At 49.9% G+C, this 27,242-nt stretch overlaps 1 protein-coding gene across 1 annotated transcript in view; it reads right to left on the minus strand.

The window, feature by feature from the left end:
- LARGE1 (LARGE xylosyl- and glucuronyltransferase 1) overlaps positions 1-22,898 on the minus strand; it is a 512,482-nt gene extending 489,584 nt beyond the window's left edge. Inside the window, exon 1 of the mRNA XM_030322309.1 lies at positions 22,610-22,898. The gene's annotated coding sequence lies outside the window, so the exon portion shown is untranslated. The remainder of the gene's footprint in view (positions 1-22,609) is intronic.
- Positions 22,899-27,242: the final 4,344 nt, after the last annotated feature.

A 27,242-nucleotide genomic window follows, 5' to 3' on the forward strand; every position in this document is an offset into this window, starting at 1 on the left:
GACAACAAATGGGGCAGAAGATTTGAAACCAGAGCCACTCTAGAAAACCTGATTACCTGCATTTTATATAGTGAGCACTGTAACTAGGAGGCAAGACAGGTTAAGCCACTGGCAGTGAGCAAGCAGGTGAGGGATAGAGGTGGTACCCCGAGTCTCTCTCTGGCAATGTCCACCACTACACTAGAAACTACTCTTTTTCTTTCCAACAGGGGACAGGACACTCCCCTCAAACCACAAACCAAAGGAGAGTAGGCAGGAACCGGAAGGACAAAGTGGCTCTAACATGGAATGTAACTGAACGTAAACAGAAAACAGAGAAGCTGCACACTGCCAGTGAAACAAAAGGGAAGATGGAGGTCTGAAGTGACAAGAGTGGATGGAAAACGAGAATGGAATAAATCCACACAGGTCTCCTGTGAGGCTCCGTATTAGTTATCTACTGCTGTGTAACAAATCACCACCAAGCTAGTGGCTTCAAACAGCACACATTTATTATCTCACAGTTTCTGCAGCTCGGAAGTCTGGCTGTGGTTTTTAGCTGGGTCCTCTGCTTAGAGACATGCAGGGCTGCCGCCAAGGGGTCCCGGGTGGCATCCTCATGTGGACACTCTGGGGGAGAACCCACTCACAAGCTCACTCGAGTCCTTGCACTGTAGCACTGAGGGCCTCGCCTCCCTGCTGGCTGCAGGCTGGCGGTCACCCACGGCTCCTGGCCACGTACGTGGGCGTCCCCAGCATGCCGACTTCATCAAGCCAACAAGGACAGCCTCTACCACGAGTCAGCCAGAATCACAGAAGCAGCATCCCATCGCACCTGCTACGTTCTATTGGTCAGAGCAAGACACCAGTTCACTCACACCCCATGTGCAAGGGATCACACAAGAGCGTGACCATCTGCCAGTGGGGTCACAGACAACCACATTTTTCCCCCATTGTGGTAAAATACACATAACAGGGGGCGCCTGGGTGGTTCAGGTGGTTAAGTGTCTGACTCTTGGTTTTGGTTCAGGTCATGATCTCGTGGCTTCGTGGGTTCAAGCCCCGCATCGGGCTCTGTGCTGGCGGTGCGGAGTCTGCTTGGGATTCTCTTTCTCTCTCTCTCTCTCTCTCCCCTTCCCCACTCACACTGTCTCTGTCAAAATAAATAAGCTTAAAAAAAATAAATAACAAAACTGAAAACTGCAACCCTTTCCAAGTGCACCATTCAGTAAAATTAGATCCATTCACACCGTTGGGCAACCACGACCTCCATCCATCTCTAGAGCTTTTTCATCTCCCTAAACTGAAACCCTGCAACCTCAGTCAATCAGTCAATCAGCCAATCGACGGGGAGAGGAAAGGGTGACTGTGTTTGGGACCTTTGCCTCTGCCTACTGGACCTCCTATCTGACCTCCCGCCACACGGAAGCCCTCCAGGTGTTAGCCCTCCACGCTAACTACCTGTTCTCCTCTCTCCCCAGGCCCCATCAGCCCCCACTCCTTCAGTCTCTATGAATGGGACTCCCCCCAGTACCTCACATGGGTGGAATCATAGACACCCAGGAGCAACATAACACTGTCAGTACCTCTTCTCTCTCAATGATGCCGTCACCCTGCTAGAATGTGCAAGCGAAAAGTGGATGTGGCACCCCACCTACAGGGGTCGGGATGCCGACCACTCCCCATACCTACCCACCCTTTGTGTACTCTTGACTTTTGCTGATCATTCTGCATTTTGAAGGAGTCTTTTTCTGTTTTGAGTTTCCTGTAAGCAGACACTTGCTCTCTCTTGGTATTCAGAAAAGCTCACGGTCAAAGACAGTCTCTCCCGGCACCGCCTAGAGGCCAAGCGTGGACGCCGCACAGCAGAGCGCCTTCCCCACTGACCAGACCTGATGACACAACACCAGGAAAGGTCCTCCAAGAGAGGAAACTCGGGATTAGAAAAGACTTGGAGTCTGTTCCCTGCCCCCCCCCTTAGGCATTTCCCCCTATCGTCTGCTTTGCGAATTCTCTGACCAAACCTTAGCAGGTTAGGGGCAGTGTTGCAGGAAAGAGGAGGCCAGTCCTTTGAGGCGCTCCCTTCCCCAAAAAGCCAGGAGGAAGCTGAAAGGAAACCTCAGGGTGACTCACTCTCAGCGAATGAATGAGACACATCTTTCTCTGCGCAGCAGCTGGTCACTTGGGGCAGAGCACCTGGAGCCTTTACGTCGAGCCTGCTCTTTTGGAAATCCTCCTGCCCCCCACCCCCCACGGCTCTGCTTTTATTACTGCTTACCCCAAAAGCTGCAAGTGGTCAACTCTCATGGGTGGTTCATGCAAACAAAGTCCCAGGGATGTGTTATTACAGGCAGCATGAGGGGTTCCTTCCTGCTGTCCCCAAAGTAGCCCAAGAGAGGGAGATGGGCCACGTCTGCTGGGCCACTGAGGGGCCTGGCTCCACGGCAGGAGTTGGGCCGGGTCATGTGACGGGAATACACAAGGGCGGCAAAGGAGTCCTTACCTCACTCCATCCCATCTCCGCCAGTGAAGGTGAAATCGGAGAGTGAATGACAATGAGGCCGCCCAACTCCAGACAGCCAAAAATGTGGCGCTTTATTACAGAGTCTAAGTGACTGCAAACAGGCCATTATCAAATCTCTTCTGTGACAAAGCTCCGTGTTGAAGGGGACAAATAAAAACAAGTACATTAAGCACAATAAATCACAGGGGCCTGTCGTGGAGACCCATTATCCCTGGGGGATTAAGGGACTGTTCTCCTCCCTGCCTTCCAGCCATCCGATCCCGGGTTTCTCATCATTGTTTTAATATTGCAGCCATTACTCTCCCAGCCACGAAGAGCCTGCTGTTTCTCTGTAGTTCTGGGTGGCAAGGGCATAATTTGTTTTTGATTTGCTTGGGAGGGTAGCTGTTTTATATTCATCTTTAAAAGATACGTTCAATAATCGTAGCAATGAGACCCCGCTTAAAAAACAAGACCCAGCCCTGCCATTCCTTCCAGCATCATTGTGGCCAGCACTGTAGCAGCCCACAGGGTACCCGACCATCACCAGGAGGGCCAGACCATTTCTCTGGAGTGGTGGGGGGTGGGGGGGGGGGTGGGCAGGGAGGGACCAGCCCAATAACAGCCTGGGCCATGTAGCCTGGGCTAGAGGGAGTCAGCCAGAGGCCAGAAGTCAGGGGGCCTGGGTTTCACCATTGAAGTTGCTGTGACCTTAGACAGGTCCTTTGACCTCCCAGGCTGAAGTGTACCCATTGCCAAATCATCCAGTTTGTCCACATGTCTGTCTCTCTGGAGCCCAAAGAGTCTGCATCTCTATAGGATGCAGAGGGAGAGTGAAGAACTTTAAGCCAGATAACAGTACTTGTATTTATTTCCTCCTCTCTCTCGACAAAATCATTACAAAGCATCAATCCTAAGATAAAACCAACCCACTGTGCAACTGTCGGAGACTCTCTCCACTGGTTCCTTCTCCCATCCACGTGGAAACCTTCCCTCCCGCCCCTCATTCCCCGAGAAGGTGTTGTCCAGGGACAGGTCATCGTAGATCCTGTAAGGGAATCCTCTCCCAATTTTATCCAGCAGGCAGTGGATGGGAGGTCTGTAAGGCTAAACCTGCTGGACCAGCTCCCCACAGCAGGGCCAATTTACGCCCTTCCCCACCAGAAGGCAACAAGGCAACAAAGGCTCTCCACTCTTCTGCAAGATGGCTGGCGACTCCTGCACACAGTGTGGGGACATCAACGGTCCTTTCAGGCATTCCCGTTTCAATTACCACATCTAAATCTCTACATGAAAAGAACACTTCTTGCAATGTAATGCTTCCAAGGGCGGCACTACGCAAGGCAGCCATATAACAAAATTGATCCCAGGGCTTCATTGGCCATCCGAGAGGCATTGACATAAAACCTGCCCGACAGTGCCCAACTCTCAAAATACTCTATAAAGGACTCAAATTCAGAAAAGGCAAGGAAAAAATAAGTTACAAGCTCTCTCGTGTTAGAAACGGAGCTGGGTTTTACGGATCATCAAAGCCCGCTGAGCAGCCTCTTGGGAGTGCAATAGAGGATTCCCTGTAACCAAGCGATGCCTCTGGCTTTGCAAAATTTGGTGTAACAACCCAAGAAATACCAAGTGGAGTTAGATATATGGTGGCTTTCAGCCTTCAGTGCACGTGGCAAGTGTCAAAGGAAGTAGCTTTGCATGCAAATGGGACAGAGAGCAGGGAGACAACAATCCCAGACAAAATGAACTGCAACGAACCACAGGCCATTGGGAATGAGAGCTCCATGCAAGCAGGGCCTCACATGTTGTCCTCACCCCAGTGCCCAGCACAGTGCCTGGGACATAGCAGATGATGCGTGTTCACTGAATGAGGGAAGGAAGGAAGGAAACACAGCATCGTTTGACCTGAAGCCCCTGGAAACCCTGATCCAGCTAATGGGGACCATGTTAAGACCTTAACAAAGAAGTGAGATCTCTGCCGAGTTTGCGCCATCTCCAAGCAAACATCAAGATGTACGAGTATTCAGACAGCAAAACATACTAAGCTCTTTGTAAAAGGAAGTTGAAGACTCCAAATCCTTCCCATGTCAGGGTGAGGCTTTTGAGGGTTGTTTTTGCTTTGTTTTGTAGCTTTTTTTTTTCATACCACTGCAAGTTACTAAGAGAAACACTCTCCGAAAACATCCTTAGCCTCTGCCCCAGTGAACCTCTTCTGAATATCAAAATACATCTCATGAAAACAAACCAATAAAGCTACCACGCAGTCCCATGCCCTCTATGAAAGATTCAAGAGTTGGACCGCTATCTCAGGGTTTACATCCAAACTGTACCGCGGGGCGGCAGTGAGTGGCCAGCGAGTCGGGACGAGGCACGAGACACAGCAGTCTCAGACTCTGTGGGGGCACAGCTTCATCCTCGGGGCGACATACCCATTGCAAGTCCACAGACAACTTGCCCCGAGTTTCCGGCAGATGCACAGCCCCGGTCAAACATTCACAGTCCCCAAAGGACCTTTACTTGCAAAATCACAGAGAACATGGCATGCGCCAGATCCGAACGCTCACTAGGTACCAGAAACCAGGAAGAAGACACATCTAACATCCCATAGGGCATTCAGCCGTCACTCAGGGGATATGTTTTCTAGAGTGCTCTCGGACGTGACTGTGTTTGATCCTTACGCTGAAGATGGGAACAGATAACGGACCCTGTGAAAAGGAAAAATAAAGCTCGGGGAGCAATGGGCTGACTTGTGTCCTCCCCCCCCCACAAAAGGTATGTTGAAGTCCTAACCTCCAGGACTTCAAAATGTGACTACATTTGGTAACAGGGTCTTTACAGAAGATTCCAGTTTAAATGAGGTCATTAGGATGAGTCCTAATCGAAAATGACCGGTGTCCGTACAAAACGGGAAATTTGGACACGGAGCTGTGCACAGAGGGCAGAGAGTGTGCAGACGGTAGCCATGTGACCAGAGTGATAACAGCCAAGGATCAAGACAAACCCTAGAAGCTAGAAGGGACGAGGAAGGGCTCTCCCCTAGGGCTGTCAGAGAGAGCATGGCCCTGCCGACACCCTGAGATGGCCTCCAGAACTGTGAAACTTGTTGTTTTAGACCACCCAAGCCCAGTTCCAGAACTTTGTTACAGCAGCCACAGGAATCCCATACAGAGAAGGCAAGTGCCTTGCCCAAGGCTGAGCTAGTGAATAACAATAAACCATGTTCTGCCCAAACTTCCACCTCCTGAGTCCTAGTCTCCCAGGGACAGTGACCCGCTTTCAGTGAAGACAATCTCTAAATCGCTTACCGCAACCCACACTGGCATATGAAGGGGTGTTACTCTGTGGACGGATTTTTCAAAACTTCATCCTCTCTCCGGGCAACATACGTACCCTTCAACCACGTCCTGCAGCAGAGGGCTTTCCTAAGCAGTAAGTACTGAACTTTCTGGATTGTAGGTAAGCACAGTTTGGGTGGGACATCTGGGGGTTTTGACATGAAAAGACTACAATTTGACAGGCGGCTGCTCACCCCCCCCCCCATCTTTTCAGCTGTGATGCTCCATCAACAGACCAGATGTTACTAGTCTCAGTTGTTCCTGGTCTCAGTAACAACCACTCAGCAAAGGAGAATAGCTGACAGGTTTGTCACCTGCCAACTTTAGAGATGAGCCCAGAGTGTGAATGGAAAGTGATTTCGGCCCTTTTAGGGACTTGGGTCAAGGTGACTCATAAAACCCCTCACTTGCAAATTCTGTTCCCTAAGACACAAAATACAGGATGACGAGATTTCTCCTTCACACACACCAGCCCGGGCACAAGGGGGGCCCAACAGAGCTCAAGGTCAAATAATGCACCTGCTCCAAGGGAAAGAGTAAAGGAAACCGGCTTTGGCCACCAGCTGTTGAGCTAATGCAAGAATCCTGCCTCAAGGCAGCCTCTTACCCAGCTCTGCAAAAAGTCCTAAAACTCGTTCCACAACCCAAGTTCACCCTCAGGGAATTTCAGGGAAACTGTTACCTGAACAACACTGGCAGCTGAGCTTAAGGAGGTGAAAGGTCCAAGTCCCACCACGGGATCCCAAGCATTTTTGGCAAACCCACAATCAGTTCTCACCTGCCTTCTCTCTACTCCTATTAAGGGGACAAGTTACCCAAATCACAGAGTCAAGCTTACCACCCTGTAATGGGTTGTCTGCATTTCATTCACGAATCTGTTACCAATTTGTGCTTTAAACAAGGTGTGTGCATTAGTATTATTTTTCAAAATATAACCCACTCACAGAGTTGAAAGACAGGATGGTGTTAGGGGCTGAACTGTGTCTCCCCTGCCCCCTCTCCCACCAATCCATAGGCTAAAGGCTTAAACCTCCAGGACCCCAGAATGTGACTGCTTGTGGAGGCCATCTCTTTAAAAGAGATGATTTCCCTAATCCAGTTTGACTGGTATCCTTATAAGAGGAGATGGATACAAATCATACTTAGAGGGACCATGTGGAGGGGGTGGGGGGGGGGGGGGTACGGCCACAGACAACCCAACAGAAAAACCTCCAAAAAAACAAGCCTGCTGAGACCTTGATCTTGGACTTTTAGCCTCTAGAACTGTGGGGAAATAAATGTTGTGTCAGCCCCCCCAGTCTGCGGTCCTCTGTGACGGCAGCCCAAGCAACTGACACCCATGAAATTCCACATTTTTTAATTTCTTTTCTTTAATCACATAACTCACGGTCTTTAAAAATCACAGAATACACTATGTCAGGGATTTTTTTTGGCATTTCTTTCAAAGTCTTGAAACTACCAAAGCAGGGAACAGAAGGTATCACTAATGTCACTGTGTCATTGGGCACATGGGTATCCTAACATTGGAAGTGTTGGCTGGTGGCGGGGGGGGGGGGGGGGGGGGGGGGTGAGGGGGGCTTATCCAGGAGAATAAAAGGGTTTTAGAGACTTGTGGTTGGTTTGATATGACTTCAAGATCTCCAAGCTCATCTTCCCACTGGGCATTTGGGGGTTTCTGCTTGGCCAGTTTCTCTTGGCAACCCCTCCCCACTCTCTGAGCAATTCAACCAGGACTGGTCACTTTCCCCCCAACCAGCCCCAGGGCTTCATCTCAGCCCTCCTAACAGATCATGACCAAGACTCCCACCACGTCTACTGGGGAAGAGATGCCCTCCTTCAGCTGTGATGGCGAGGTGAGTACGATGTAAGCCTGAGGACCAACCATCCTGCCTTCCCATGAGGACACTCTACCCGAGAACAGAGCCAACAGATAAGAAAGCAGAGCCAAGAGACAGAGTAATGACTTCCTGAGGACTGGATCCAGCACTTCCTGATGCTGCCCTCTATTTTTCAGTTACTTAGGCAGATAAAGTCCTTTTTTTTTTTTTTTTTTTTTTTTTTTTTTTTGCCTAACACCAGTATGAACGGGGTTCCCACCATTTATGCATGAAATAGTCCTCACCAAGCCACTGAGGCATTCTGGTATGCATGATCACATGTCTTGCTCCCTACGTAAAAGTTTCATCAAAATTCAAAGTGTGTTTACATTTGACTAAAACCCCACGTAATGTCAAGTGTGCTTAACTAGGAGTGCAATGTATGAGCTTTAGGAGACATTGATGTCTCTGAAATTCTAAGAAAAAAAAATTAGGTGCATCAGAGTCTGTGGCAGAAACCCAACTTAGGAGCTGTCCCCTCCAAACTTCAATATCTGAGATGGGGGAAGGACAGTACAATGATCACGCTATTTTTCGAATTCTGAAAGTTGAAAAACTTGCACCACCCTGCCTATTTTTAGGCTGACATCTGAAGTTCTTCATCATAAACTAATTTCTAAGGACAGAATTCCCAGCATATCATATAAACAGTAACACTTTAAAATAAAACCTTAAAAAATAATAATAAATAAATAAATAAAATAAAACCTTCACATCACATCTTTAAACAGAATCTAACCATTTGAGCCCCATCACTCATTTTTAAAAATTCAAGAGCAAATTATTTTTTTGGAGATTGGAAACATTTACATCATTCCTCAGCATGACAAAGGGGCCCAGATGTCCTGCTTGAACACCAAGTTTAAACAGGTGAGAGACTGAGTCTGCAAAGGGGTGCCATACGGCAGTGGCTGCATTCACAGAAGGTTCCTGCCCGCCAATTTCAAACAGTTCCTCTGTTTGGTGCCTCTTGAAGGGTTCTCTACTCAAGAGCAGTGCACCAGAGGGAGATTTGTGTTGGGTAAGAGATGTCCCTTTAAAAACGGGGGAAGAATTGGGGTACCTGGGTGGCTCAGCTGGTTAAGCGTCCAACTTCGGCTCAGTTCATGATCTCACGATTTGTGGGCTCAAGCCCCATGTCGGGCTCTCTGCTGACAGCTCAGAGCCTAGAGCCCGCTTTGGATTCTGTGTCTCCCTCTCTCTCTGCTCTCCCCCACTATCGCTTTGTCTGTCTGTCAGTCTGTCTCTGTCTCTCAAAAATAAACATTAAAAAAAAAAAAATCACAGGGGAAGACTGCGAAAATGAAAAGACAGTCCATAGACCTGGGAGCAGTGGTCTCCGTGCAATAAATTTCAGGGGACAGTTCACATGTGAGTTTGAAAATCTGAAAACTGATTCCCTTAAAGCCATCCACATCTGCATACTCCATGGAAAGGCTTCACATGTCCCCAGGGGTGTGTATATCCCAGTGTCAAGATCGCTGGGCTGGAGGATTACGGGACAGAGATTAAGAGGAAATGCTCTACAGACAGAACTGGGGTCCAGTCTCTGGCTTTACACTTAGGCCAATGACCACATCTCTGCACCTCAGTTTCCCCACCTGTAAAATAAAATGGCATAGCTCAGAGGGTTGTAGTTAGCATCAAAAGGTGTCGTGCATGGAAAGTGTATCTCGTAAACACGTGAGAGGCCCTCAGCGGATGGTCTACGACTATTACCACTGCAACTGTTACCATTATTACGGTTACTGTTATTTTAAATACTGTGAAACACAACTTGCTAAGGAAGAGTCCTCTCCTATAGCATTCACTGACTCTCACCTCCTTTGCCAGTCAGGGGTGCCAACTTCCCAATATGAGAAAGGAGCATGGTGGGACAGAAAGCTTCAGAAAAATAGTCTCAGGTGATGAGTGGGCTAGTGTTTGCCGTTACCTTCGGGGCCTCTGCAAGCTTTCTGAGATCTCTGGACAGAGCTGAAAAGACAAAGCCTGTGGCCCCCTCCTCTGCCCCAAGAGCCATTGGCTTCCTTCTTTTGCCAAGCACGACCACCATAAGTAGTGAGGGAGAGGGGAGAAACGGTGGGGAAGCTCTAAATAAAAACACAATTACAACAGCTAATACTTATGGCGTGCTTTCTGTGTAAGGCTCTGTCCTAAGCATTACAGACACATTAACAGATTTAATGAGCTCAAAAATGCTGTTTCAACAGGAGCTAGGGATAAATCCAAGCAGAAGAAAAAGGGAAATGTCAATAAGTAAGAGCCAGAGAAAGCATCCCTTGGTGTGTATGAAGTCAGACTACTATTGGAAAAGTAGCAGGGCTTTGTGAACCATGAAACCAACTCCCGTGCCAAGTGCAAGTTTACAAAGTGTTGCCAGTGCCCAGATCACATACACCCTCCGATAAAGCCCAGGGTTCATCTATCACTCCTCCCTGATTCGCTAAGCAAACCTACTCATGCAGCACCAATGCCGGGCTTACAAGGGCAGTGTGATAAAAACCCAAACGGACCTCACAAATACTAGAGGTGATCCTAAAAATTCCGACATAAACACGCTGGTTACCTGAAGCAGAGTCTTTGGGCGCTGGGGCTGGGCTTCTGTGCAAGTCTATCCATCCTCCTCAGCCACTGCCCATCACTGCCTGGTAATCTCTCAATCTACTCCAAGTGCCACTCTGCAACTGGTTCTCTAAAGAACGTGCGACGGCATTAAGCCTAGTAAACAACGGAAACCACGGTCAAAGACTCCATCAGCACCTAGGGACCAGCAGCATCACCAGAAAGAATCAAACACTCGAGGGCAAGGTCCGCTACGGCTTGAAGGAAAGAGCTGACCTTCTCCATCAGGGTTTAAAAAAGCCTAGGAGGAGAAGAAAGAAGAGGCTAAAGATCAGAGACAATGGAGGAAAGCAGAGAAATGCAACGCTGAGGCAGCAGACACAAGAGGGTGTGGTGAGAGTGATGGCAACATAGTTACACGGAGCAAGACAAGAGGAAGCAGCAGGGATACAGAGGTTCTTTAAGCGAAACTTCAACATTCAGCCTGGGGGTTTGTGTAAGAGGCACTTCTCTGTCTGGAGAGGTGGCAAGGGCCCCCTCCCCACCTCCACCCCACATTAGCCATGCTGGTCCCTGGCAAGGGTGCATGCCCTCTTTAGACTGGGGGTACCTTGAGAAGATAATACACACGCACACCCCATGTGCCCCTACAGCACACTGAACACTCAAGGTTCTGCAGGAAAGGGCTGTCTTATGCCTGGACATGCAAATTCGATGAAATCGAAAATAACAACCACTGCCACCACGTACGGAGCGGACAGCACGGTCCAGGCATCCGGGGAAACACTGAAGAGCCCTCAGCCCTAAGGTGCCCTCTTTACTGAAAGGCTCCCACACTCACGGCAAGGCGGCCAGCTTGAAGAGCGAGGAATACAGCGTAGAAAATGCAGAGGCAGAGTCCAGCCCCAGACACAGATGCGGTTTAGCACCCAGAACCAGGAAAAACTTGCAGGAAAGGCTGCCTGTCCTGGGTTGTGAAGGAAAAACAGAGGTGTCAGAGGCAGACAGAGGGAAAGAACTCATCAGAGAGAAGGAGAAAGACATGCACAGCTTGGCAGGTTTAGGGGGAAATAGCCAGTAAGGAAAAAAAAGATAATGAGTGGGGATGCATGAAGGTGGGGGAAGGCGGATGTGGCCGCAGAGAAAGGCAGGAGCCAGTTCATAACAAGCTTTGTGTGTCCTGATAAGAAAGCTGGATGCGGGGCGCCTGGGTGGCGCAGTCGGTTAAGCGTCCGACTTCAGCCAGGTCACGATCTCGCGGTCCGTGAGTTCGAGCCCCGCGTCGGGCTCTGGGCTGATGGCTCAGAGCCTGGAGCCTGTTTCCGATTCTGTGTCTCCCTCTCTCTCTGCCCCTCCCCCGTTCATGCTCTGTCTCTCTCTGTCCCAAAAATAAATAAACGTTGAAAAAAAAAATTAAAAAAAAAAAAAAAAAAAGAAGAAAGCTGGATGCTTTCCAGTGGCCAATAGCGAGCCGGTGAGGGTAGATACACAGAACATTCTAGAAAAGCCCTCACTCCTTAAAGATTAAAAATAAAGGCTCTCTTATCTCGAAGGGATCAGGCTAGTCGATTTGAAAAACTCTGTCGTCCAGAATGGCTTACTCTGCAATTCTGAAAGGTGGGGACTGTAATCTCCCAGCAAGGCCCTGCTCAGGCGGAGAAACACCACCAGTCACGGGACACACAGCACAGCTTCGCTTGTAAGGTGGATCGGGAGCCGGACGTCAGAGCCCCAGTCATTCTGCTCTCAGCTCTCTGCTGCCACTGCTTTAGGGACCCCTCAGGAGGAAAAGAAGAATTTTCTCCATTCCATCCCTTACTATCATCAGGGCTAGGAAAAACGTTGCTCTCTACCGCGGGGCTCACGTGAACAAAACCCCAGTAAAAGAGGCTCTGGAGGGTGCATTTTGACCCAAGCCCCATCCCCTTGCCCAGCAGAGCCAAGGGAGAAAGCGCTATTTTAAGAACACCGCTAGTGTCACAAGTAAACTTTCCAGGAGGCAACGTCAACCATCTGACTTCTGCACCAATGACTGGGATCAGAGAAAAGTTCAGAAGCTCCTCTGGGTTACCATCCGTACCGTACCAGTTCTGGCCCAGTGGTCTTCAGGACTTCTCGTGCGAACCAGGGCAAAAGCCTGTTCAATGGCCTCCCAGTTTCCATGTCTCCCCACTCCAATCTGACCCCAATACTGTTGGGCTCATCTTCCTAAAACAGAGCTTTTTTTTTTATTATTTTTTTTAGTGTTTATTTATTTTCGAGAGACAGACAGAGTGTGAGTGGGGGAAGGGCAGAGAGAGAGAGAGGGAGACACAGAATCTGAAACAGGCTCCAGGCTCTGAGCTGTCAGCACAGAGCCCGACGCGGGGCTCGAACTCACAGACCGCGAGATCATGACCTGAGCCGAAGTCGGACGCCCAACCGACTGAGCCACCCAGGCGCCCCTAAAACACAGCCTTTAATACACCATCCTTCTGATCAAAGTCACCCTGCCTTCCAAAAGCCCACAGCCCCAACCTTGCTTGCCAAGTTCACCTCCAACTCCCTGCTGAAAGAAACCCAAGAAATCCTGTAACCCAGAAATACTTACTTGTCCACCTAACGTGGGCCCCTTGACCTCCCTATAATTCTTCTGTTCAGATTTTAACTATCCTGAGTCCAAAGACCCAACTCCAATCCTACCTCCACTGAGTTTGAGCAGCTAAAGTAGACTCCCACCTCCTATTTCCCATCCGGCTCCAATAATCTACAACCATTAACTGCACTGCCACATGGTTTCTATTCTTGCTCTGAACCGTTGATTTGAATCTTCTCTTGTTGTTTAACTTACCACACATGCTTTAATTTTTTTTTAATGTTTATTAATTTTTGAGAGACAGAGAGACAGAGCACGAGGGTCAAGGGGATGGGCAGTGGCAGGAGGAGAGAGAGGGAGACGGGGAATCTGAAGCAGGCTCCAGGCTCTGCGCTGTCAGCACAGAGCCCGATGCGGGGCTCGAACTCCCAGACCTTAAGATCATGACCTGGGCTGAAGTCAATGCTCCACTGACTGAGCCATGCAGGTGCCTCACCACACATTCTTTAAATCTCTCCAAGTATCTTTCTTGAGGGCAAGGACAGAGGGCTTTCAATTTAATTTCATAAATGATTGATTACTTTAGGATTCCTAAGTGCTAGGAGGGTAGCAAGACATACCCACAGGAACACAGATGGGCTAACCCGGCCACAGTGAGGAAATAAGAAAAGGGTAGAGACACTGACAAGATGCCACGCAGAAGACCATATGAGAACATGCCACAGTCTCCCGGGTCTGGGGCAATGCCTCTCCCACTCTGTTCTTCTGTCTCCTAGTCACTAAGAGCCAGACTGAATACCTCTTCTTCGACCCCCCAAGCACAACACTGCCAACACACGGTGCCCACTGCCCTTCATGCATGCCCTTGTTAGCATATACCTCCCTCGCCAAGGCTCACCGGGTGATGGCGGGTGATCTCACCCCCGTGTTGCAGATGTGAAGCTGAGGCCTGGACATCATGGGAGTTTATACTGAACATTGGCTGAAGAGTGTTGGCTTAGTGGATGTGGAATGAATGAAGGAAATGCCATCAAAGACACACAGAGTGCACGGGGCCTCCAGGCAGGAGAGATTCTGACCAAAGGAGGGAGGACGGAAGAGTCTGATCCAGCAAGGGGAGCAGCAGTAACTAACAGGCCCAAGCAAAAAACAAGAGGCGTTTCTGGGCAACAGCCAATAGGCTAGGACTGGAGAAGACCTACAGGGTCCTAGGGCACACAGCGAGTGTAGACGGGCGGGGAAGCCAGGCAAGGTCAGTACTGAGGCAGCAGACCTAGTCTCAACAGCTCAGGGTCGAGTCCCAGCCCCAGGCTTCATGGCTCTGTGACCTGCGCAAGCCTCAGCTTCCACGCCCAGCAGCTGGGGAGAGCAAGAGTGCCGTGCCCACCACCAAGGGTGCGGGAAGCCCAAACGACACAAAATGACCCACTGGAAGAGTGCCTGCCACAAAGGAGGCACTCGGGGGACGTACTTTTGGGTGTGGAACAAGCTGACATAGAGCGATGACGGAGAGGGAAGGGGGCTAGGGACAGACACCCAGAAGTCACGGGTGTGAAAAGGCAGAGCCACAGGCTACACGGGGTGGTCAGGAAGCTGGGTGCTGGTCCTACCTCCCCTCCGGATAATCCTCCTTACCTCCGGCCTTAGTAACCACAGCTGTGAAAGAAAGGTGTTGGTCTGGGGGGCTCAAGGTCTCCTCCAGCCCTGGTGGCATCTCCACACCGCAGCTCTGCCCCCGATGCAGAGAACTTCCCCGACGTGGAAGAGCCCACGTGCCAGCGATGCATGTAAACAGCGAAAGGAGACCAGACAACAAGATGGCAGTGGAGAGGTCTCCCTACAGGGACAGAGCAGGCTCCAGCCTTCCTAAGCTTTTCCAAGCCCCCCCTCCTCCCCCTCCTAAGAGGGAGCCACCCCCACCCCCACCCGGCTCCACTCGGGTCACTTCATAATCACCCTCACCAAGTGCTGGGAACAGCATCAGCAACAATCCCGCTTTTCCAGGCATCTTCCAGGCCACCTGGCGTGTACATTTGACAGGCTTTAGGGCACGCCCCTTCGTCTGGTGCCAGAAAAAAAGTCAAAATCCTCACAAATTCAGAGCAAAGGAAATCCGCCACACATTTCGGTACTGTACTTCCCTTGCCTTGTTACAAAGCCATCAGTGTTTGAACCACAACAATGACCCCTAAGAGAATTCATTTTGCTGACCTGAAATGTCCTTCACATTTTTAAAATAACATCTTCCTGGAGAGGCCTCGAGTCTGTATGTCTGCTGGTGTTTACTCACTCTCCCTCCCCCATCACCCCCACCCCAGCACTGAAAACACGACCATTTGTTCATTCATCAAACAAACCGTTCTGAGAGAACACACTGCTTACCTGGTGCAGACCTACTAAGCACCAGGCACCAAGTGTGCAGGCAAGGAAAAGCCCCATCCTGCTCTGTCCCTCGGCCTGTGCCTCCCTTGGCTCCTGAAGCAACCAGGAAATGCCATTCCCAGATGAGAGCTGACATCAGTCAAGGAGGCTGGTACACACACAGGCTGGCATATTCAAGATCTATGCAACCATTCTGGAAACAAAGCAGGGGAGGGGGTGTTTCCCAGTAGCCACAGAAATGTTAACCTTACTCAATAATAAGTATGTGGTCCAACGTATCCAAGGCAATCCCTAGCCACAGAACAACACTGGAGAGCCCATGACTCCATGCTGAATTTAAATTAAAAAAAAAAAAAAAAAAAAGGAGGAAGAAAGAAATCCCCACATGCCCATGTGCTGCTGTAAATCCCCCTAAATTCTACTGCTTCTGTGGAAAGATCACAACTGGCCTTTCTTCCCGACTGGCCTTGGCACTTTGAAAAAGGACTGTGCAAAGAGCAAACCTCTCCCAGCAGGTCAGGGCTCCGTCTCCATCTTCGCCTGCTGCCTGTCCAAGGCGCAGCCCCATAAGGTGACAAGAGCGGCCAAAATTACCGGTGACACGGGACTTTCCATTCTGGCCCCAGCCTACAACTCCAGGTTGCCCCCAAATTACCTCTGGAGCCGTAAGTGCTTCACATTTTATTTCATTCCTAGAACAAATTCTTTTCTGGGAACTTTCATGAGAGATAAAGGAACAAAAAAAACAAAACTAAACTAAAAGCCCTAGACATTTCAGATGCTGCAAAGGACAAGCTAGTAGGCAAGCATGATTCTGAACATCTCCTACATTTATCTCCTCTCCTGTAGACTGAGAACAAAATTCATTCCATGTCTCCGCAATTAGGAAAACTCACAATCCTGGAAACTCTTACCTAATTTCCTCTTTAAACCGCTTCTGTTTTTGATATAGTCTCAGAGGTAGAAGCTCAGTGGGGGCAGTGAAGAGACTCAGGCAGGTGGGTAGTTAGGACTGCCATCTCCAGGAAGACGAGCAGTTAAACAAGTAAATCTGCCCCAAGTAACTAGGTAAGTGAGGGAACACTAGGTGCTAGTTAGTGGTTATGAAAGTTAATATAACTACTGTACTTCTCTCAGTAAAACAGATCCTTATTAGGATCCTTGGCAGGTGAACATAGGGAGTTATTTGTTAAAACATTTGAGAAGTTTATAGTAAAAAAAAATCCTTGGTTTTATGGAACAGAGGTTCCCAAAAGCATCCATCATGATTGTCGTAATCAAATAATTTGAAATACAATAAAGGAACTAGCCCTTAAAAAGAGCCTTTTATGAATCCCTTTTGTATAATAAAAATCTGGTGTGCCCCAATTACTTATCTTAACGTGTTCACCTTTAAGATCAGATTTCAGGGGCGCCTGGGTGGGTCAGTCGGTTAAGCGTCCGGCTTCCACTAAGGTCATGATCTCATGGTTTGAAGGTTCGAGCCCTGCATCAGGCTCTGTGCTGACAGCTCAGAGCCTGAAGCCTGCTTCAAATTCTGTGTCTCCCCCTCTCTCTCTGCCCCTCCCCTTCTCGCACTCTGTGTGTATCTCTCCCTCTCTCAAAAATAAATAAACTTCAAATAAATAAAATTAAATAAAATCAGATTTCACAAGGCAAATTCTCCTAAAATAGGGCATTCCTATAGTTAGCTTCGAAACTGAAATAATAATGAAAAAAAAAAAAAACCCCAAAAACCTTATATTTACACTGCACTCACTTCGAATCTCCTCTTTCCAGTAAGCACCACCCTCTACACCCAGGAGATCAATGTCTGGCGGGGGAAGAGCCTTCTTTCTAGAACACAAATTTGGAAGCATAAAATTAACTTGGTTTTTATTTTTCCCCACTTGTTCATCTACCCAAGTGCTTTTCTGAATCTATTTTTCTTCCAAACATCCCTCCCCCCACACACTTGCCCCACAGCTTGACTACAAGGTAACCCGCCCCCGCCCCAGCCATATGAAAGGGTTCCCCTTTCCACATTAGAGTCCAGGCTTTGCAAAATCCCTAAGGGTCAACTCAGCTTTTATCTACTTAAGGTGGAAACAATCAAAATTTTCAGCATTGCTTTTTATCACGAGGTACTTAATTCTCAAGTCGTTCTCAAAGAATAGGTAACATCAAAATCAACTGGCTTCCATATTACGTAATAAGTTAGCAGGCAAGTCTAGCTGCTTATGTGTGAATGGCCCAATACATCAGAGAGAGATCAGAGAATCTACAAGCAACACAGCGAAGACTTTGTGATTCTTTTATTCAGTGTTCCATCCTTGTGGTGTTTTATATTTCCAGGTAAAGTACACCTTTGAACTGGCCAGGCCTCTTTCCATTTCAGAGTCAGAAATCTTAAGAAGTCCGAACTTTGCCACTAACTAACTTAGGTAATCCCATTCCCTTTCTGGGCTCTAAATTCCTAGTAGCAAGATAAAGAACTCATGTATAGAGAGACAAGGCCTGAAGCCCAGAGAGGTCAAGAAGTATTCTAATGTCACACAGCAAGTCAGCAACAGATGATGCAAGGCTAGACCCAGATTTTCCAATTTTACTTAAACCACCCTGCCTCTCACTCAACACAGGTAAAGATGATACAAGCAAACGCACACAGAAGCTTCTTTTACCTCCACTGTCTGGCTCCTATTTCTGAAAACACTAAATATATTTTGCACTGGGGCTCACTGCTGCCACTGTGATTCTCCTTCCTCCCTAACATCCTCCAGCAGCTATACTGTGGTTTTTCTTCACTATACAGTTTCCTCATGCCACAACACACACACACACACACACACACACACAAGTACATTTGCACACATGCACACACACACACTCATCCTCATTATTACATTCTTCTCTTTCCAACAGCAAAGAAAGTTCAGGCCACAACTGTGATGATTCAAATACAAGAACCTTGTTCAAGTGCTAAACACGGCCATAACTCTACCCAGAAGCAAATCTGACAAAATGGAATTTGTTGTCATAGAGAAGGATTTTTTTTTCCCCCATACTATATCATTTGTCAAGCAACATTGTCATTTCTCCCACTGCTGCATAATCACATAATGAAAGCCCCAGATGGAATTCTTGTACACAAGAGGGCGGACTTATGGTTGATAAGGGACCCTTTCTTTATTTGCATTGCTAATAGTTTTTTTAAAGAACAGGCAAAGTGCTATATGTAGAAGGATAAAGGACAAAAAAGAGAGTTCCTGTTTCTATTAACACTGTGGCATAATCAACTAGTACTCGAGGATCTTATCCAGAAACCTTTCTTGTTGCCATTTGAATACAAGGAGCATGAAGCTAGTCCCCAGCATGGAATCCTATGAAATTCTCTCCCTTCTAACACCAAGGCTTTCCCGTCTCCCAGAAATTTTCCAGCCACATCAACTAATGGCTGTGCTCCATATACAGTACATCTTTTAAAGTTCCCATGCTGTTCTTTCAGACTGGGACTCTCCTCCTTTCTCCTCTTCTGGCAAAGTCAAGCTCATCCTTTGCAGAAACCTATACAACGGCACTTACCTTGTAGTAATGGTTCGATGTCTGCTTCCCTGAACTAAACATGAAACCTCCGTAGCCTCCACACAGAGCATGGCTGCCACATAAGAGATGTTCAATTATTGTTTGTGGAGTTAAAAAGAGAAACATTTTCTAAAATACATTTCAGGAGCACCTGGGTGGCTCAGTGGGTTAAGCATCCGACTTTGGCTCAGGTCGTGATCTCACGGCTGGTGAGTTCGAGCCCCACATCTGGCTCTGTGCTGACAGCTCAGAGCCTGGAGCCTGTTTCAGATTCTGTCTTCATCTCTCTCTGCCCCTCCCCTTCTTGCTTGTGTCTGCACTCTCTTTTTCTCTCTCTCAAATATAAACATTTAAAAATATATAAAATAAAATAAAACAAAATAGATTGCATTATGCTGTAACTTTACCAGCTGCTTCCTACTGGGCTCCAAACATCAATGTGGTCAAACAGGAACTCAGCACCCGAGTACCTCTCAATGTCAAATCCTCTAGAGTAGAGCAGCAAAGCCTCAACAACACTAGTGGATCCTGTGAGGGGGGCTATATTGCTCAAGTGTGTCAATGGCTGGGTGCCCAGAGCTCCCAGTGCCCTGGGACACACACCCCTGACCTTGCATGCTCCCTACTCTCTGAGAACTCTGGCTGCAAAGATGCCTTCACATTATTCACAGACCCTAAGGAAGACCAGTATTCTGCCTCAACTTCTTACTCTCCCTCTGCCACCTGGTGTCCCTAAAATTCACAAGACTTCGCACACACTGTAGGTCCACAGTATATATCTTTTGCAGGACAGTTTTCACTAGTTGATGCTCAATGGCAAATTTAATAGTGTTTTCCTGCTCCAATCTCCTACCCCCTGGCTATACGGTGCCTATGAGAATCAATCTATAAAGCTTTAATAACAGAAATAAAGCTTTATGCTGACCATTTTCCTTAGACCACAACAATAGCTCCCTTCAAACTACCTAAATATGCACTACGCATATGGGTAAAAGATCACAAATGTGGTCTGCCAGACCCCAGGGTTCAGGAAAGTGTAATAACTCATACAGGTTCACAGGTTCCAGACACTAAATCTAATTCCATATGCTGAGTTGGGGCTTTTGGAATCCATTGAGACCTAAATCTTGGTGACATTTGCCTTTTTTGGTGCCAGTGTTCTGAAATGGGTAATCTCTTCTTGGACTCTGCTTCTCACCTTTTTCTGTCTGTTCACCTCTGGAAGTCAGCTTTGATAAGGTTTGGCCACTGTGCGTAAGGTAAGCCTGGGCAATGGGGCTTTGTTCTTCAGTGAAATAGAATTATCTTGCAATTCTGCTGGAAGAAACCTAGACACTAATGACTTAATGCTGTTAAAAGTGCAGAGAGCATCTGAGATGAAACCACACTGTCAAATGTTCTATGTGTATAAATACAAGGTGTGTACTTTTAAGGGATGACAAGTGAGAAATTTTAAGTTTGAGGGAGTTGATGCTGGACTCCACTCAGAAGACTGTGGGTGTTCGGTGTAGTCCAAAACCAAAAAGGGGTTTACAACCTCTCAGGGAACACAAAATCAGCATGGTCTGATGCCCAAAGGATGGAATCTGCAAGAGATTCTGTCTGCCCGAAATGTATAGCCCCTGTAAACTTAGAGACTGTAACTGAGTTTTTTTCAGTCTTGCATAGTACTTTGCAGTTAACCGGTTCTGAGTTGCCTAAATGACACTTTAGATGTGATCAGGCCCATCATTTAAGCATTTGGAATACACTCTGTCATGCAAGCATACATCAGGTACCAAAAAGTCAAGTTCCTGAGCCCTAAAGATACACCATAGCCTTTTGTAACATGGGTCCTTATGTTTTCTTCATTGGTGGTGGAATAGAAAACTAGTCCCCTAGTGTCCTGCCACTGTAGATGGCTGAAAAATGGAGATACTCCTGCAATCAGCATCCACAGTAAACCACAGCTCAGGAACCCAAGAACCTAAGGAAACCTTCATATCATCCCAATGAGACGGAGGTCCTCTGGGACCTATGAGGAGCCGGGAAAACTTTTCATTTCATTTCCAAGGCCCTTCCAGTTCTGCTTCCAAAGTCAATGCGATCTGCGTTATCTTACAGCCAAAAGTTAACCCACCAGCTAGCACATTTCACTACCTGAAGGAAAAGGGCCCACTCCAGAGTGATCCCATCTTCTCCCTGAAAGATGAAGGGAAAGATGATCCCTTCTCTCTGTCCTGTTAGGGGAATTTGTTTCCTTCCCTCACCACCCTTGAAAACCCACTAACATGATCTTCAGGACTTTTGCCTCTCTGTTCCAATTAATTTTCTTCCTGGTATGGAAGTAACAGGGCCTGGCTCGATAAACGTGTGTTCTCTTCAAACAATTTTCACTGAAGGAAAACACTCTTCAAATATAAAGGTTCACTAAAATGTGTGAAACCTTAAAGCCAGGTTTTGTTTTGTTTTGTTTTGATCCCCAGTGAGGACTCATGCCCGCGAGCAATTCATTCTCGTGTCACCCATTTGTGAGAGATGAGAAAAGAAAACACCACTTATTCCTTTCCTTATTTAGAACCTTCCCCTGTCTTAAGTCTACCAAAGCTGATTCCTGGGGAGGGAAGACAGGAGAGGTGAGAAAAATTAGCCTGAGGTGACTACCTCCACGGAGTGAATAAGCACTCTGGGTTTCCACCTGTGTCTGAGAGGGACCGATCTGCATTTAGGGGAGGTGACTTTAGGGGAGGTGACGGACCCACTAGCAGCCCCACCTCATCCCCCAAGAAGGAAGCAGGAGCCTGAGTGCTCTCTAGGGCAACTTACATAAGACCCTGTAAAACTTCCTGTGACATTCACGGAAAAATGTAAGCTGCTATTTTGCTCCCTCAGGAGATCATTTTAATGGACTGAGTGACAAAATTCACGGATTCGGGATTCAACAGAAACCTGCTCAACCGAGGTACATCAGCTCAGGGACGGAAAAAATCCATCCCCATTAAACAGGGTCACCGGGGGGATGGAGTCAATGTAGGAGAGACAATCTGTTCCTTCCTAAGTGACCCATTTAAAATCAGATTGTTCCAGGGAAATCTCATAGGCTTAATAAATTTCAAACAGGCAAGGACAGGCTTATAGGACTGAGGTTCCTTAAAAGGAAAACTTTGAAGAAAGTAATACAGCAATAAACAAAATAAGGAAGCACAAACCTTGGAGTCAGCCATTCTAGCCTTCAGCAACAGAGATATTCACAAGAATACTTGGATCGCTATATACTGATCACTCCCCACGAGCAGGTTTGTGGAAACAGGACTGGCACTCTGGTTAGGTTTCCTCTCTACAGATGTCCCCGCCACCCAACCACTCTGTCCTATAGAGGGACTGGAAAGCTGTGGCGGCTCACCCTAAATCGCCACGACTCTCTACAACAAGGAGCAAAGAAAAGTTCTTCACAGCATCACACCAGGAAAGGCAGGTGAGGATCACCGAAGAGGGGCAGCTAAAAACACAGCAGGTTCTCCAAAGCACAGGTGCCCAAAGCTAACAAGCTGCGGGGGGTTTGGGGGGGGGGGGTGGGCGCGGGCACACCACCTCCCGGTGCTGAACAGGAAACTCCTCCTTGCTTGCTCCCCGTTAAGCAGCCTATGTGCCTAGGAGCAAGACAGTCCCTGAGAAGGGTCCTGGGGACATCAGAGACTTGGGGACTTGTACTTCCAGCTTGTCCAGGGTTCCTGGCCCAGACAGCTGAGGGTGTGCCCTCACAAGGGGTACCAGCTACAGGTTCGGAGAACTTGTCCGGCGCCGCTCACCAGGGCGTCCCCGGGGCGGCTCTCAAGCACCCCCGGGCTCTTACCTTGGCCGTGACTGCCGCCAAACACAGGGGGACCGCGGAAGAGCTGGGTGGCGCGGCGGCGCCGCCGCCGCCTACAAGGCGCAGAGGGTCCGGGTCGGGGTCCCAGCAGGCGCTGCCCTAGCTCAAGCGGCGGTGCCAAGCGCAGACTTCGGGGCGGCCCCCGGCTCCAAAAGCTGCGGGGAGGGTCCGGGCCGCCCAGGCTGGGCACAGTCCCTTCTTCCTCTCCCTCCGGCGCCGCTGCCTGGAGCTGCTCCCCGCCCTAGGGACTCTTCAGAGCCGGGGGCGCCCCGCACGGGCAGGGGCCTGCGTCCGCCTCGGGCCGGGTCTGGGAAGGGGGCGCTGGGGAGAGACGCGGGGCGGCCGCCGGGGCCGGCTCCACCTCCCGCGCTCCCCGCGGCTTCGCCCCCTCAGGGCAGGGCCTGCCCGCTCCCGGCCCCGCGAGGCGAGCGCGGCCGCGCCCCCAGCTTCGGGCGCCCGGGCTCCGCGCGGCGGCGGGGCAGCGGCAGTCTGGCCGGGCCGGACGCCGAGCGCGGCGGCACGGAGGCTGCAGCCGGCCGCGGCGCCCCCTCCCCCCGGGCCTGCGCCGCCCGCCCGCCCGCGGCTCCGCGGTTAGGAGGCGCTGGAGAGGGCCTCGCCCCGGCCTGGGGCGCGGGGCCGGGGGCGCGGGGCCGGGGGAGGCGCCCCGGGAAGGTCACCGGAGCGGAGGCGCTGCGCAGCGCGGTGGGTGCGGGGAGCCGGGGCGGGCGGCCCCGCTGCCGCCGGAGCGCTCGCCGGCCCTCGGCCGCCGCCGCCGCCGCCGCCTTCGAGACGCTCCGGCTTCCCCGAGCGCCGAGCGCTCGGAGCTGGGCTGCCGCTGCAGCCGCCGCCGGCCGCCGGGCGCCGCTGGCCGGAGCCGGCGCGCGATCCCCGCCTCCCGCGCCCGGCCAGGCGGGGGCCGCCGCGCGGAGGCCCGCGGGGGGAGGGGGGGCGCGGGCGGGCGCTGGGGTCCGGGCTCCGGGCTGGCCCCGCCGCCGCGTGCCCAGAGCTCCGGGCTCGCTCAGCAGCTGCAGTGACTGTGTGTCTGTGTCATGTCTGTGCAGCTGGGGGGGACCGCGAGCCCGGGCCGGGCTCCCGGCGGGGGGCGGGGCCAGCGCGCGCCTGGGCGCCCGCCTCCACCCCGTGACGGCGCGACTGGCCAATAGCAGGCGCCGCAGCCGCACGGACCGAGAGGCCGCCCCGGCCTGGGCTCCGCCCCCTCCCGCGAGGCTCCTCCCTTCTACTTCTCCAGCTCACTCGCACGCGGGCGGAAGCAACACCCGGAGCCGGAATCTCGGCCCGGGTTGGGATGAAAGGGTGCTAGCTGGGAGCTCCCCGCCCTTCTCCCCCCACCCCGACCCCCCCCGGCCGCCTCGGGCTTGGCCAGCCTCGCGGAAAGAGGGGGAAGGGAAGAGGGACGGGTCCGCAGCTGCCGCTGTCGTGACGCCGGCAGGCTCACAGGGCGGTACAGCCTGCCCACTCCCCCTTGGACAAAACCGCCGTCGTGGGAAGTAGGAAGTTTCCCCGCCTCCACTTCTACTCGGGTCGCCGCTTCTCTCCGACGTGGGCAGGGTATGGGGCAGCCTGCGGCTGCGAGGAGCCAGGATGAAGCGCTCGGACACATTATTTGGAGCTCTGTATCTAAGAATCCGGTCCAAAGCTCCCAGTTCTTTCGGGAAAACTGCATTTCTTTGCCCCCACCCCCAACACACACACCCTTGCACGCACGACATGCCCCTCCCCGTTCCAATTTCATTCTTGCTCTCCGTCCTGGCAAAAGAGCCCCGCGCGCGACATCCCACTGAATGGACTTCCAAAGCCTCCCAGTCCTAAAGCCGCGAGTGGGGCGCCGAGAGTCCTCTGAAGCTACGGAAGGAGTCGGTGAAACCGGCAGGCCAAAGGGGCCAGTGGTGTGAGAGTGAATGGGAGGAGGAGGCCTGGAGAGAAAACCCAAAGGAGGGGGAAACAGGCCCGGAGAGGAGGAGAACGCAGAGGGATGGGCAACTCTGACTGGGAGACCCGAGCTCCGGCGCGCGATCCAGCTCCCGGGTTTTTCCTCAGCTCGGTCCCAGGGCTTCTGGGGTCCCCTTCCCCACCCCACCCCCCCAGCCCCGGGTCCCCACCCCTCCCCAGCCCGGCGAGCCCCGGGTCCCAGCCTCGCCTCCGCTCGCCTCTCTCTCGGCCCATGGGTGCAGATGAGGCAGCGGGAAGCCCACAGTACTCCAGGAAGGGGCAGGGGAAGGATGCAAAAACAGAGATAAAGTGCAAGGCGTGGGGTGGGAGGGTGCATAAGAGAAGGATGCCGAGCTCGGGCTGCGGTACTGACCACACTCCCCAGAGGTCAGGCTGAGGGCCCCAGGGTTTTGAGGTCCGGCCCCTCGCTCGGCTTCGGACCTGGCTCCCGCCAAGTAACCCCGCTCTTGGCCTTCAGCTCGACCCATCCGGGACCCTTCCGCCATCCCCTCCCTTTCCTCCAGCCTCTTTAGGCAAAGACCCGCGGCCTCGGTGCTCCCCACCCCACCCCTCGTGCACCGCCACCGGCTCTCCCGCAGCTCTGGAGCGCTGTTTACCTAATCTCAGCGGCAGACCCAGCAAAGGAGAATGCAAAAAGACGGTAGCGGTTACACAGCGGCGTCCCCGGCGAAGAAGTAAAACACGTTTGCACTGGAGCTTCTGGATAAGTTAACTGCGAAGCCGGGGTCCTGCTGGCTTATCTCCTAGGGGATGAGTCTCACCCTGCACGTTTGCAGGGATAGGAGATCGTTGTCTGGTTTTGATGTCACTACCGTGTCGGAGAAGAACATTAGATGATAAAATATTATCTAATATCCTAGAGACCATTAAAGTGTCAAAGTTTAATGTCAATCCTTTTAGCTCGAATGCTGCTTCCTTCCTCTGACGTGCAGTTCTGTTCTAGAACGCGCTGAAAACAAGGGGATCATTTTTATTTTGCGGGTCGACCGTGCTTCCTACTTTTCCTCCTCCCGTACTCCAACCACACCCCCCCCCTCCTGCCCTGGAATTCGGTAAAGTTAAAGCAAGAATTTGGGCTTTCTTTTTATTCGTTGCTTTGCTTCATTTCATTAGTGGTGTAAAAATGCATTATTACAACACATTAGCATAGTAATAAGGTTAACGTTACTGAGGAAGGGGAGGGAGACCTGAAATTTACAAGCAAAGAAGAAATAATGGAATAATATCAGAAACTAAAAGATAAGCATGTGGTAAAGAAACATCTCCATTATAATTACCCAGTATATTGCATTCTCTAGATTGGATTTTAAAGAGAAAAATATGACCATAGTGAGGGACAGAGCAATACTCACTCTGGTCAATAAGATACATTAAAGATATATTTCATTATTAGGGGATTTCACAAAAATTACTTGCATCAGTCAATAGGCACCCTAAACGGGTAGAAGCTTTGCTCTCTCAATGTAATGTTGCAGTTTTGAACTCAGTAGCCTATCTAATATTCTAAACCATAGGAATGTTGTCAGAGTGAAATATTCCAGAAACTGAGCCCTTCTGTTAATATCACGTGAAGCCCCACATTAAAAGAATTCCTTTGCCCCACCAATGGTATGGATAGGTGTGTGTGTGTGTGTGTGTGTGTGTGTGTGTGTGTGTGTGTAAAACCTAAGATAGGATGTACTTACCTATGAATTATAGCCCTTTGACACAAACCAGGATATAAATGTCTTAAAAGGAGTTCGCTATGACATAATATAGTATGAGGAATGCAGAATAAAATATGTAAGGTGATATATCTGTTATTTCTAAAGAATCTGCACTGCTTTCGCTAAGAACTGAGAAGTGAAAAAATACTGAGCCCTCTAAACCAACTGTTATCTATTTTTCTCCACACAGTTATTGCACCTGTCACAGGAGAGATTCAGAAAGGTCTCTCTCTCTTTTTTTAATCAGGGTCAAGGAGACCTAATCCTAAAAAAATAAATAAATAAAATAAATAAAAATTGTCTTAAATCAGCCACTAGGGGGCCCTAAAAGCATCTCAAAGAGGAAGCCTGGAACCCTGCTCTCCCCTCCGCTTTTCCTGGTCTCATTTTTTGTGCACCCCAAGGAACTGGAATGGAATAAGAACATGATGCAAAGTCTGGAGGCAGATTGGTTTTATGTTTTTAAAGAAGAGAGTTCCGTTTTCCCAATTCTGTCTTTCCTCCCAATACTACTACTACTAATAATAATAAAGAATATTGCACTCATCCAGACGAAGGTGACCTGATACTCTTACCATCTTAAAGTCAACCCAATTACTTTTACTATTCCAAATGGAATCTCATTTCTAAAATTTTAGAGCTGTTTTCTGAATGTTTTGAGCATTGTTCAAGTGCTAGGTAGGGAAACTAATGAATGCTCACAGGGGTGATATGAAAATTATATAACCTGTAACAGCAGGGCACCTACGAGGCAACTTATGGGAAGTCAAGTCAGCCATGGGGCACCAGCACTAGAACAGAGTCTGGGAGTGTCTGGTAGGCCCAGTATTAGTTCTTTGGTGCTGGGTTTGGTGAAACGGTGGTGGGAGGAAGTAATGGTTTGGTCAGAGGACTATGGCAGCTGGGGTAGACAGACAGGGGATGGGGGCTGGAAGGAT

Source organism: Lynx canadensis, chromosome B4 (assembly GCF_007474595.2).
Source record: "Lynx canadensis isolate LIC74 chromosome B4, mLynCan4.pri.v2, whole genome shotgun sequence".
Classification (NCBI taxonomy): domain Eukaryota; kingdom Metazoa; phylum Chordata; class Mammalia; order Carnivora; family Felidae; genus Lynx; species Lynx canadensis.